Source organism: Clarias gariepinus, chromosome 15 (assembly GCF_024256425.1).
Source record: "Clarias gariepinus isolate MV-2021 ecotype Netherlands chromosome 15, CGAR_prim_01v2, whole genome shotgun sequence".
NCBI lineage: Eukaryota > Metazoa > Chordata > Actinopteri > Siluriformes > Clariidae > Clarias > Clarias gariepinus.
This window is the reverse complement of record NC_071114.1, coordinates 6,045,914-6,057,016: the sequence shown is the minus strand read 5'-3', so window position 1 is coordinate 6,057,016 and position 11,103 is coordinate 6,045,914.

Here is an 11,103-nt window from a genome sequence, read left to right as displayed (position 1 = left end):
TAACGTCTAAAATCATTTGCAGTGGCCTAGTGGTTAGCACTGTCACCTTGCACCTTCAGGTCCTAGGTTCGATTCCCGCATTGGGTTTGTGTGCATGGAGTTTGCATGTTCTCCCTATGGTTGGTGGGTTTCCTCTGGATTCTCAGTTTTCCTTCCACAGTACAAAGACATGCTAATTGGCATTTCCAAGTTGCCCATAGTGTGTAAATGTGAATGTTGACCAGATAAGTATTACCATGGTCATACAGTAGAAAATGGGAATAAATACAATGGATCACAACTTGGAGTTTTATGGTGATGTTGTATCGGTAAAATACAAAAAAATAACCCTAGCTCTCTCTCTCTCTCACTTGCTGTACATGTATTGCACCTAGACATAAGAAGCAGTGTATGAGCTGATGGGTTTTTAAGTTTCTTGGGCGTGCTACATTGCCTGGCCAAAATACCCCAGTAAAAAAAGTCTAGTGAAGTTCACGGTGGCCACATCCAGTCCTACAGCTGGCTGTAATGAGGTGGATGAGGCACAGCATAAATGCAAACATCCTCAATGCAACAGTAAAAGTAGACAGACACATAAACAGGAACATTAACCAAAATAGACAACAGAACAAACACTAAGAAAACCAGATGCAAGAACAGACAATATGAAAACCAGGAGCTTACATAATATATGTAATCATGATCTAACCTCGAACATTAGTCAACCCAAAAACACAAGACAGTGATAAACAGCAGCAAAATAAAAGTCCTAACATTAAAACACAAATAAGGACCAAAGCAGCCACAGATGAGTGGCACTAGGGGTAACCATGAGAGATACAGGCTGAGCATGGCTTCTGCATCTAGCCTCAACTTCCAAGTCCAGGGAAGGTGAGGAAGTCGTTATGCTTTTCAAATAGCAGAATTTGGTGACTGCAATGTTTTTGCACCATTCATTTTTTAAAGCTCAAGACATAAGCTGGCTAATGCAGAACTTAAATCTTTTCCAGACTGATAGTTAGCCCAAAACTTTTGGCTGCACCTGGGCAAAGCTTGTGGATCGTGCCACTGCTTACTTTAGTCCTTAGCCTTACCAGGTTGAGAAGCCAAGCATCAGTCCTATCTTGCAGAAAGCCTCCTGCTTTTAGATCTGATGTGTCAAGACAAATGGCAACAAACAACACTTTAAAGAGACATGGGACCAGAATGCAACCCTGCTCTTTACAATTTTTAAAGGTCAGTGGGTCCAAGATCTCCTCTCACATTTTTATGCATGCTTCCATGCCTCCATGGAACCGCTGAATGATGTTTATCGGGTATGGAGGGCAGCTAAGCACTTGATGCTTGTAAGTCACCACTGTATTTGTGTATATATTTTAAAGCTGAAAGAGTACACTTCACTACCCAGGGCCTACTCATTATTGGTTTCTCTGATGTTCCTCAACTCCTGGAAGTGCTCTTGCCACCAATTGAAGTGCTGCTCAGTGAGAATGTTTGTGTTGTCTTTGCACAAGATCTGAGAACTGTTTTGTTTTTATGGCCCATAAACTACTTTGATCTTGAATTGTTGTGGTCAGCAAATGCTGAAAAAAAAAAGTTCTGTCCTCCCCTGTTGATTTTTCATGACTCTTAGCTGCTCCAGTAGAGATTATTTTTGGTGGGATGTTAGCAAGTCAAGGGCTCAAGGGCTAAGAACATAAACGATTTTAAAGCCTTAACACACCCATTGAATTATAACTGGGCAGTGTTTTATTTTTTAAGTGGTTGGGGACCTGTTTGCCCGTACCATCTGATGATCAATGAAATATTTCCCACTGGGTTTTACCCTGGTTATGCAAGCATCAGAAATGTCTCTTTGGTGATATGTCTGTAAAGATCCTTGGACATCCAGATGAGGTCATCTAGAAGAGAAAAAAGTCCAGTGCACATGACTCAACTTCTAGAACTTTTTGGTGTGTGATTACATAATCAATTAGATGCCATTTTTTTCAATCTTAAACTTGTTAGAAGGCTAAATAAAATAATAGGTTTGGATTCAGTGCAGACCAAGAGGATCAGTACTCCATCGCTGTTACTATTTCCCAATTCATGATCTCCCATGACACCAGTGCATGTACTGAAATCTTTATCTATGCAAGCATTTATGTTGCTCAACACTGATGTCATAGCTATATAGAGGGTGGAATTCTACTTAACTTCATGAAAGATTTGATTATGATCAAATGTCCACCTGACTAAGAAGAGCATGTGGTCTCGGAGAGTGATCCGTTTATGTTCCACTGGGTGCGCCTGTGCAAATCATTGCAAAACCTCCATAGGTTATGTACAGGAAGCAGAAATGAGTTGTTACCTTTGAGTGTTTTGGTCCGAATGAATATGTCACATGAATATCATAGATGCTATGCAGTGCAACAGATAAAAAAAAACGAATGACTCGGACTAGAAGACTCATGAGAAGAACCGTTCAATTATGTTTCCTGTGTAATAGGAATATAATATGCACGGCACAGCGTCTATGAGAGTCAAGTGACAAAAGAACAAACCATTTGGACCAGAAGATATGAGAGGTGAGCTGTTCATTCTATTTATCATAATAGTCCTGCATTGTAATATTTTCATCATTGAAACTACAGCCAAAATCTTTATATGTAGACGTGTTGGGGGTCTGTTTATTGAAAATGTAACATTTTATTTTATTTCTGATCAAAAGAACGAAATGACCTAAATGTTTTAAAAAATAAATCGTTAATTTTGATGAACAAGATTCAAAGAACCAAGTCACTAAAATGATCCAAACTTCCCATCACTAAACTCCAAACAGAGCCTGGCTCACTGAGTGGTGCATGTCATCCTCTTGATCTCAGGGAGCATCTCCTTGTCACAAGCTGTACTTAAAGGTTTGCTTTTCTTCAAAGTTTACATGGTTCTGTAGATTTTACAATGTTAACATCACCCTGTGAGATGGGTATAGTGATTATATCTAAAGCACGGCTTAAGTCAGTCCTAAAGTCATTATGCATTAGGACATCCAGTTTTAACACATTATCATTATTATGGAACTTATTTTTTATTATTAGTTTATTAGGTTATTATAGCAAAATGCTAATTATATAGACCCAAATGCAGGACTCTAAGGTTGTTCAGCAACCAAATAATTTTGATGCCTTCCTGTCACTTTATGTAATTATAAGTATATACTGTAGCTATCTTGGATGTTTTATAATGTTCTTATGTTCTTAAGCTACATGACTTCTTCAACTTCTTCAAATTTTATTTTATCCTCTTTCTTTTTCTGTTCAACATGAGATCACTTTGGTTTTCTTGATGATTTCTTAGGAACCAAATTCAGACTTTGGAAGAATGTTAACAGATGTGAAACAGACCACATTTCTTGCTTGTTCTCTACGAAAGATTCTAAAGAAATTCAGATGAAAGCCACCTGCTTGTTTTGTGTTTTTTAATAACTAATAATAATAATATTAAAAAGAATGCAGTTAGTGGCAGAAGTGCATTTACATCACAGTATGGAATAGGCCTACCGTGACTGAGGAGAAAAGGTTGCAAAAAATGATTAAAAATACAGTACAAGCTGATATTTTGGATCTGAATATCCATCCATCGTCCATACAGTAAGAACATACTAACATTCATGTTACAAACTTTCTAAGTTACGAACATGCATTCGCAACAGAATAAGGGTCATGTGATCTGATGAGTTCAGATTAAAAATATTCGAGAGCGATGTGTGTCTCAGTGTAAGAAGGGTGGTGAGGCATGAGGTGATGCATCCATCATGCATAATGGACACTGTAGAATAGTGATGGAAAGTTTGGATTATTTTAGTGACTTGGTTCTTTGAATCTCATTCATAAAAATTACCAAATCTTTTTTTTTTTTTGGGTCATTTAGTTCGTTTCGCTCTTTTGATCAGAAATAAAATAAAATGTTACATTTTCAATAAACAGATCCCCAACACGTCTACATACACAACTTTTGGCTATAGTTCAAGTAATGTAAATATTACAATGCAGCAAAGGACATATTATGATAAACAGAATGAGCAGCACTGCATAGCGTCTATGGGAGTCACATGACAAAAGAATGAACGATTCAAGAGATACCCACTCATTTATGGTTTCTGTACATAACCTAGAGAGGTTTTGCGATGCTTTGCACATGCGCGCCCAGTAGAAAATGAACAACAGTTCACAGTACAAGCCTCTGGAGGCCATGTGTTATGATCTGGGGTTGCTTCAGTTGCTCAGGTCCAGGCTCAGCAACGTTTTGTGGCAATAAAATAAAGTCAGCTGACGACCTGAATGTACTGAATAACCAGGTTAATCACATCTATGGAGTTTTTCTTCCCTGATGGTATCGACATATTCCAGGATTCAAAATGGGAAAGAGTGGGAGCATGAGGAATCATTTTCACACTTGAACTTTCCACCACAATGTGTGCTGTAATCAAAGCTAAGTGTGCCAGTGTATCTGCAATCACATAGAACTAGATAGATATTACATAAGGACTACAACAGAATCTACATAAGAACTTTATCTCTCAGGCTACATCCATACAGATGCATGAAACACAAAAAGAATGTCTTCTTCTTAATCATCGAAGGTTTAATCTCTAACATCAAAGATCAGCAGCCACAAATCAATACAAACAACACAAAATTTTGCCCATGCACAACAGTATACATGAGTTATGGTGCTGGAGGTAGTGCGTAATGGAAGAAAGATACTATAAAGCTTTATAAGCATGTAAGAATGCAGTGCAATTAGGCCTGAGAATGTTGTGGTGTGTGTGAGAACGAAAACAGGTATGGGTCCATGCACGCAAGAGAGACAAGAACATGTGTGTATAATGAAAGAGAGATCACAGAAAGAAAAAAAAAACAGACAGAAATACGGCTAAAGAGGATTGATGAGTTCATTAGAGATAGACGCGTGAAGCCTTTATTCATCTATAAGCAGCACAATGAGTCTATTAATCTGTAGCTTCAATCTGCCCAACAGATGAGGAGAAAAAGGGAAGAAACAGTTCCTTTTGCCTCCCACATGTCCACTACCCTGCTCTGGGAACAAGCTTATAATGGCTGGGTCAGGGCTTGTGGAGTTCTGGCAAGCGTGCGAGTTGAACTCTTGCAGGAGCACTGTGTCAGCACCGAGCTTTGTGAGAAAATGCAGCTGCGATCAGTTAAACGGAGATCAATAGTAATAAACATGATCACCATGATTTCCAGGGAACTTTCACAACATCTCCAATCTCCATCAAAAATAAAACAAATCCAGTGCACTAGTTGCTATTTGTTAAATTTGATTTCCATGATGAGGAATGGCCTGTTTCTGAGGAAATGCTCAAAGTGGGAACATGTGTGAACTGTTAAAACAATTCTGGATAATATACGCATGCTCTGATCTATCTTTACATCACATCCTCATACTGGAGAAAAGCAGCACGAGACAACAAAGTACAGAATTTGCATAGTACTGTAATAAGGATGCAATGCAGTATATGCATGGTGAGTAATAATAATATAACAGCAATCATGATCCAGAGCATCACTGGGGTTGGAGATGAACACCGGTCACTTAGATACAGTGTGAGGATCTGCAGAAGTAACTAGGAAAGAGCTAAAACCTCAACTCCCCTCATGCACTTCACCCCTCATAATTGCACAATCTTTGGCAAAAAAAAAAAAAACTGGCCTTGCAGTTCTTTTCCATGGAAGTGTCACAGCATTGCCAATATTATCACACACACACACAAAAAAACTAAATGAAAATACTGAAACATATGATAAAGGCTTTCTGAAGAAACTGTTGGAACGTGTTGCGTTGTCTGACATATTGTTTTAGTAGACAACGTCTACTCCCGTGCTGGATATTCTGGCTCTGTGGGACTATTTACAGTCAGCTGCTCCCTTGTGTTGACTGGCTCTGATTCTGGAATAATAACAGGAAATACAAGTGGGAGTGTAGCAATCAGGTTTTAGATTCAGATTAAAAGGACTAACGAGATGACTCTGGGGGGACACACTTCCTCTACTTAGGGATTCAGCTTGGAGAAAGCATGCTCCACATTTGTTCCATTGCACATTGGAACGTTACAGAGGCATGAGCACCTGTACACTGCCTCCTAGTGGAAATAAAACAAGTTACAAACATCATATTTTACAGTATGGTCCAAATTCTTTCAATGGCCCCAACTGCGTGTTTAGTGTTACTCAGAATTTCCTAGTTATTTCTTTGGTACACTAACCGTGCAAGATAATGGCCGAAATAAAATTCAGGTGGTAAACACCTGGTTGAATGATAATTGTTAAAAAAAAAAAATAATAAATGTAGAAATGCACAAAGAATTCAAATAAATCAATAGAAAATACACAATCCACGATATCGGATTGCCGTGACACTGAACTGGAACAAAAAGAACTGCAATGACATATTTCAACAAAGATTGTGAAGTTACGAGAGGTGAAGGGCAAGATGGGAGTTGAAGTCTTAGCTCTCTAGGGAAAGTCCTAGCTGTAGTTGTGACCATAATAGCCGTTATAATTACTCACCAGGCATAATGCATTGCAATCCTTATACAGTATTATACATATTCTGTACTTATCTGTCTGGTGTTGATCTTCTGCTGTATGAGGATATGATTTAAAGAGAGGTCACAGCATGCAATACTATCTAGAATTGTTTTTAACAGTTCACACATGTTCACACTTTGGGCATTTCTTCAGAAACAGGCCATTTCTAAGAACACGCTTTTAATGAAAATCACATTTAACAAATAAGAAAATGTGTACCGCATTTGTTTTATTTTTAGGGATATTGGCGATTTTGTGAAAGTTCTCTGGAAAAACAGCACATCATCATGTTTTTTAGTATTGATCTCCTTTTAACTATAAAGTAATGTTTCATATGTAATTATAAGTACAAATCACAGATAGACATAAAAAAAAATCAGTTAGCAAAATATACAGTCGGCCAAAACACAGTGTTGGCGCTGATTTAATTTCCCATAAAAATTTCAAGTTGCTAACGTCAGCCGTTTTGGAGGGATAATTTTATATGTTCCCCAAAAATGTTAATTTTTCAGCGTTATACTGTCTCGCTTCAAACTATAATCATTTATAATATGATTCATATTTCTTTATGAGTATTGAATCTATTATCTCCAAGAAATAGGAGATAATAAGCATTAACTATTATGAAAAATGGTGTTATACTGTATGAACCGATCTAAAAATTCACTTTTTCACCTACGTAGGTGAGACACTGGTACAAAAATACCATGTTTTTGCTGAGTGTGTGTATAGTAGCTTATTCATAGACATTGGTGGCTCAGTGGTAGGTTTGTCATCTGCCATGTGGAACTCCTGAGTTTGATTCCCACTCAATGCTCAAACCCCAGCCACTGGATGCAGTGCTGGTTCCAAGCCCGGATAAAATGGGAGGGTTGTGCCAGGTTGGACATCCGGTGTACCAAGTTAGGTTCGGACTGGATGTCCACTGTGGCGACCCTTTAATGGGAACAACATATACAGTAGCTCATTACAGCTAGTATTACAGTATATACACTCACTGGCCACTCACTAGGTACGTCTCTTGAAACTGCTTGTTAATGCAAATATCTAATCAGCCAATCACATGGCAGCAACTTGATGCATACATGTAGGCATGTAGACATAGTCAGGTCTATGGGTTGAAGTCCAACCTAAGCAACAACATGGGGAAAAAAGTCAAAAGGACTTTGAATGTGATGTGGTTGTTGGTGCCAGTGGGGCTGGTGTTAGTATTTCTAAAACTACTGGGATTTTCACACACAACTACATCTACAGTAGGGTAAAATATCCAGTGAGGGCAGTTCTCTGGACAACAGTGTCTGGTTAATGCCAGAGGTCAGTGAAGGAGCTACAGCCTGGCTTGAGCTGATAGAAAGGCAACAGTAACTCAAATACATCTCAAATAAAATCTCATTACAACTGAGGTATGCTGAAGGATATCTCTAAACACAGAATACATCAAACCTTGAAGCAGATGGGCTACAGAAGCAGAAGACCATGCCAGGTGCCACTCGTGCCAGCTACTGTAAGTACAGGGAAAGGGAATACAATTCGCATGGGCTCACCAACATTGGACAATACAGTAGAAGATTGGAAAAATGTCAATCTTGATTTCTGCAAGGACATTCAGATGGCAGGGTCAGAATTTGGCATAAACAACATAAGAGCATGGATCCATCCTGTCTTGTTTTAGTGGTTCAGACAGCTGGTGGTGGAGATGGTGTAGCGGAAAAAGGAGCCACACTTTTGGCCCCTTTAAATGCTGCTGCCTTACTGAGTTTTGTTATTAACCATGTTCATCCCCTTATGACCACAGGATACTGTGACATGTTTGCAAAGCTAAAATCATTACAAACTGGTTTCTTGACCATGATGATGAGTTCACTGAACGCACACAGACTCGATAGTCACCAGATCTCAATCCAGTAGAGCAACTTTGGCAGGTCGGGGAATCGGACTATGGGGTATGATTCGCATCATATAAGTACAGCTGATAAATCTGTAGCAACTGTGTGACGCCATGATATCAATATGGACCAAAATGTCTAAGGAACGTCTCCAGCACTTTGATTAATCAATGCCATAAAGATTTAAGGCAGTTCTGGGTTTTTTTGTGTGCACGTTGTCAAAATGTATAGCCCACATGTTACTTGTCAATAGTTCCCCTTAAAACTTCAAATTTTCACAATTTTGATTGTTTGTTCGTAGTTACACAGTAAATTTCTTTCAGTTACCTCCACTTTGCAGGCTGACTCAGTTTACATGGGCTACCTGCCTAGATTTGCTCATGAGAGCAGGCTGGTCACAGTTACATAATCTTATCTAAGGATCAAAACACTATTTCGCAATCCTGAGAGAGGCAAAATAACAATAATAATAATAATTGCATTTTGCCTATTATTTAATTTCATTGCTCCCAGTATAAACACATTTTTTTTTCATGGTTATTAAAAAAAATACTAATAAGAAGGTGCAAAATAGGGTGAATGACAAAAATTTTGAGGGGGAAACTGTGTACTGGATATTGTTATGTGCAAGAATAAATGTTCAGTTCTCTACTGTGTACTAAAGGTTAAGCAAGCACACAGCAGCATGAAAGGTCATGACTGTGTCAGTGCTAGACACACACACAGAAATCTTTTTTTCAGTTCTGTGATATTGCTTATATGCTACAGGTTTTTCTTTTATTATTATTTGTACTATGTACTATGCCAGGGATTATGAATATTGTGCATGTGCACGCAAAAATCTTCAACAATGTCACAAAGTTAGAATATGATAAAGTATTTAATTCTTTCCCCTCCCCCATCTTGACTTGCACATCTTGTAGCTAGCGGAATAACTGCTTGTCTCTTAATGCTAGCTGTGGACTCCTGTAATATTAAATCATTATAGGTGTGGACTCCTGTAATATTAAATCACCTTTTATCTGTCCTTTACCTCAATTGCTATCTTGATCCATTATAACGACCATATGGAGCCATTCTTGGTTGCAGTAAGTGGTCTCCAAGTAAGGAGAACTCTGGCCAGAAATAGGGCATTAAGATGAATCAGGCAGGTCTGCGGGGAAAGAGAGAAAAAAAGAGAGAGAGTAAGAGAGAATAGACTAACTGGAAGTCTGTTTCATATCTGTGTGGCTTTATAAAAATAAAAAAAAAAGCTCTGCCCACCACTGTAATATTCATTATACAAGGTACCAACAAGGAACATGCACCTTTGATCACAGTGGGTCTGGCAGAACATTGAATATCATCAGGTAATTCAATTAACTTGACCATTAGAGACCATTTAATGCTTTGTAAATCAATAGCAGATTTGTACTGTATGATTAATGTAAAATTTCACTGGAAATCAATGCAGTATGGATTAAATAGGAGTAACATGGCCATGTGTCCTGGTTCTAAGAAGGTTCTTCGATGCCACTACATACTGGACCAACTTGAACTTGTTTATGCAACTAATGGAGCATTTATATGGTAAGGAATGACAGAAATCCAATCAAAGGTTAACCAAGGCATGAACTACAGTACAGTTATGTTCAAAAGTTAGTACCCCCTATTTTCATTCTATGCGTTTTTGTGTAAAAACATAATTTAACAAATCATCAGATCATAATAGTCCTTGATATTTGGCAAATATAATCTCAGATCAACAACATATAACTATTTTCATCATACAATCACTTATTTAAAAAAATAATGATAAAAATGTGAGCAATATTAAGTACCTACTTACTGCTGCCACAGGATTTAAGTAAGTTGCATCCAGTTGCTGCTAATCATCAGACCTTGATTAATTGATCATCAGCAGGTATGGAGACCTCTAAAGAAGCTTTGGCTGTTTTCTGGTTTGTAGCATTCAGGTATGTGTTAACACAATGCCATAAGGCAATGGTCTTTGAGAAGCAATTGATGTTGCACATCAATCTGGAAAGTGTTATAAAACAATTACCAAAAAAATTGGTGGTTAATGTCCTACAAAAGGAAAGATTAGTGGTTATTGGACAGTTGACAATCTTTCCCACCAGTGGACATCCCAGCACCTTCAACCCAACGTGCAATGCCTTGAGAAATGCTGCTGTGGCCAAAAGTCTGCTGCTTCACCATGCCAGCATGCCAGGTCAAAGGTTCTTAAAAAAAAGGAGAGTTGACACTGCACATATTAATTGTTTGCATAAATTTAATGTAATTGTTAAAAAAGCCTTTGACACAACAATGTTGTAGTTATACCTTAGTATATACAGTAGTATTATAGTAACATCTGGAAAAATGACAAAAAAACACTGAAGCAGCAGACTTTGTGAAAACTAATACAGTATTTGTCACTCAAAAACGTTTGACTATTCCTGTACAAAAAAAAACAATAACTACATCCTAGCCTCACTGAGCATGTTAAATGTTAAAGTCCATGACAGCATAATTAGAAGAAAACTAAACAAGTATGTTTTTTTCAAAAGGGTTGCCAGGAGAAATCTTTTCTGTTTAATAATAACATCAAAGCACAACTGGGGTTAACAAAAGTGCATCTGAACAAACCACAAGGCACAAGAAATATT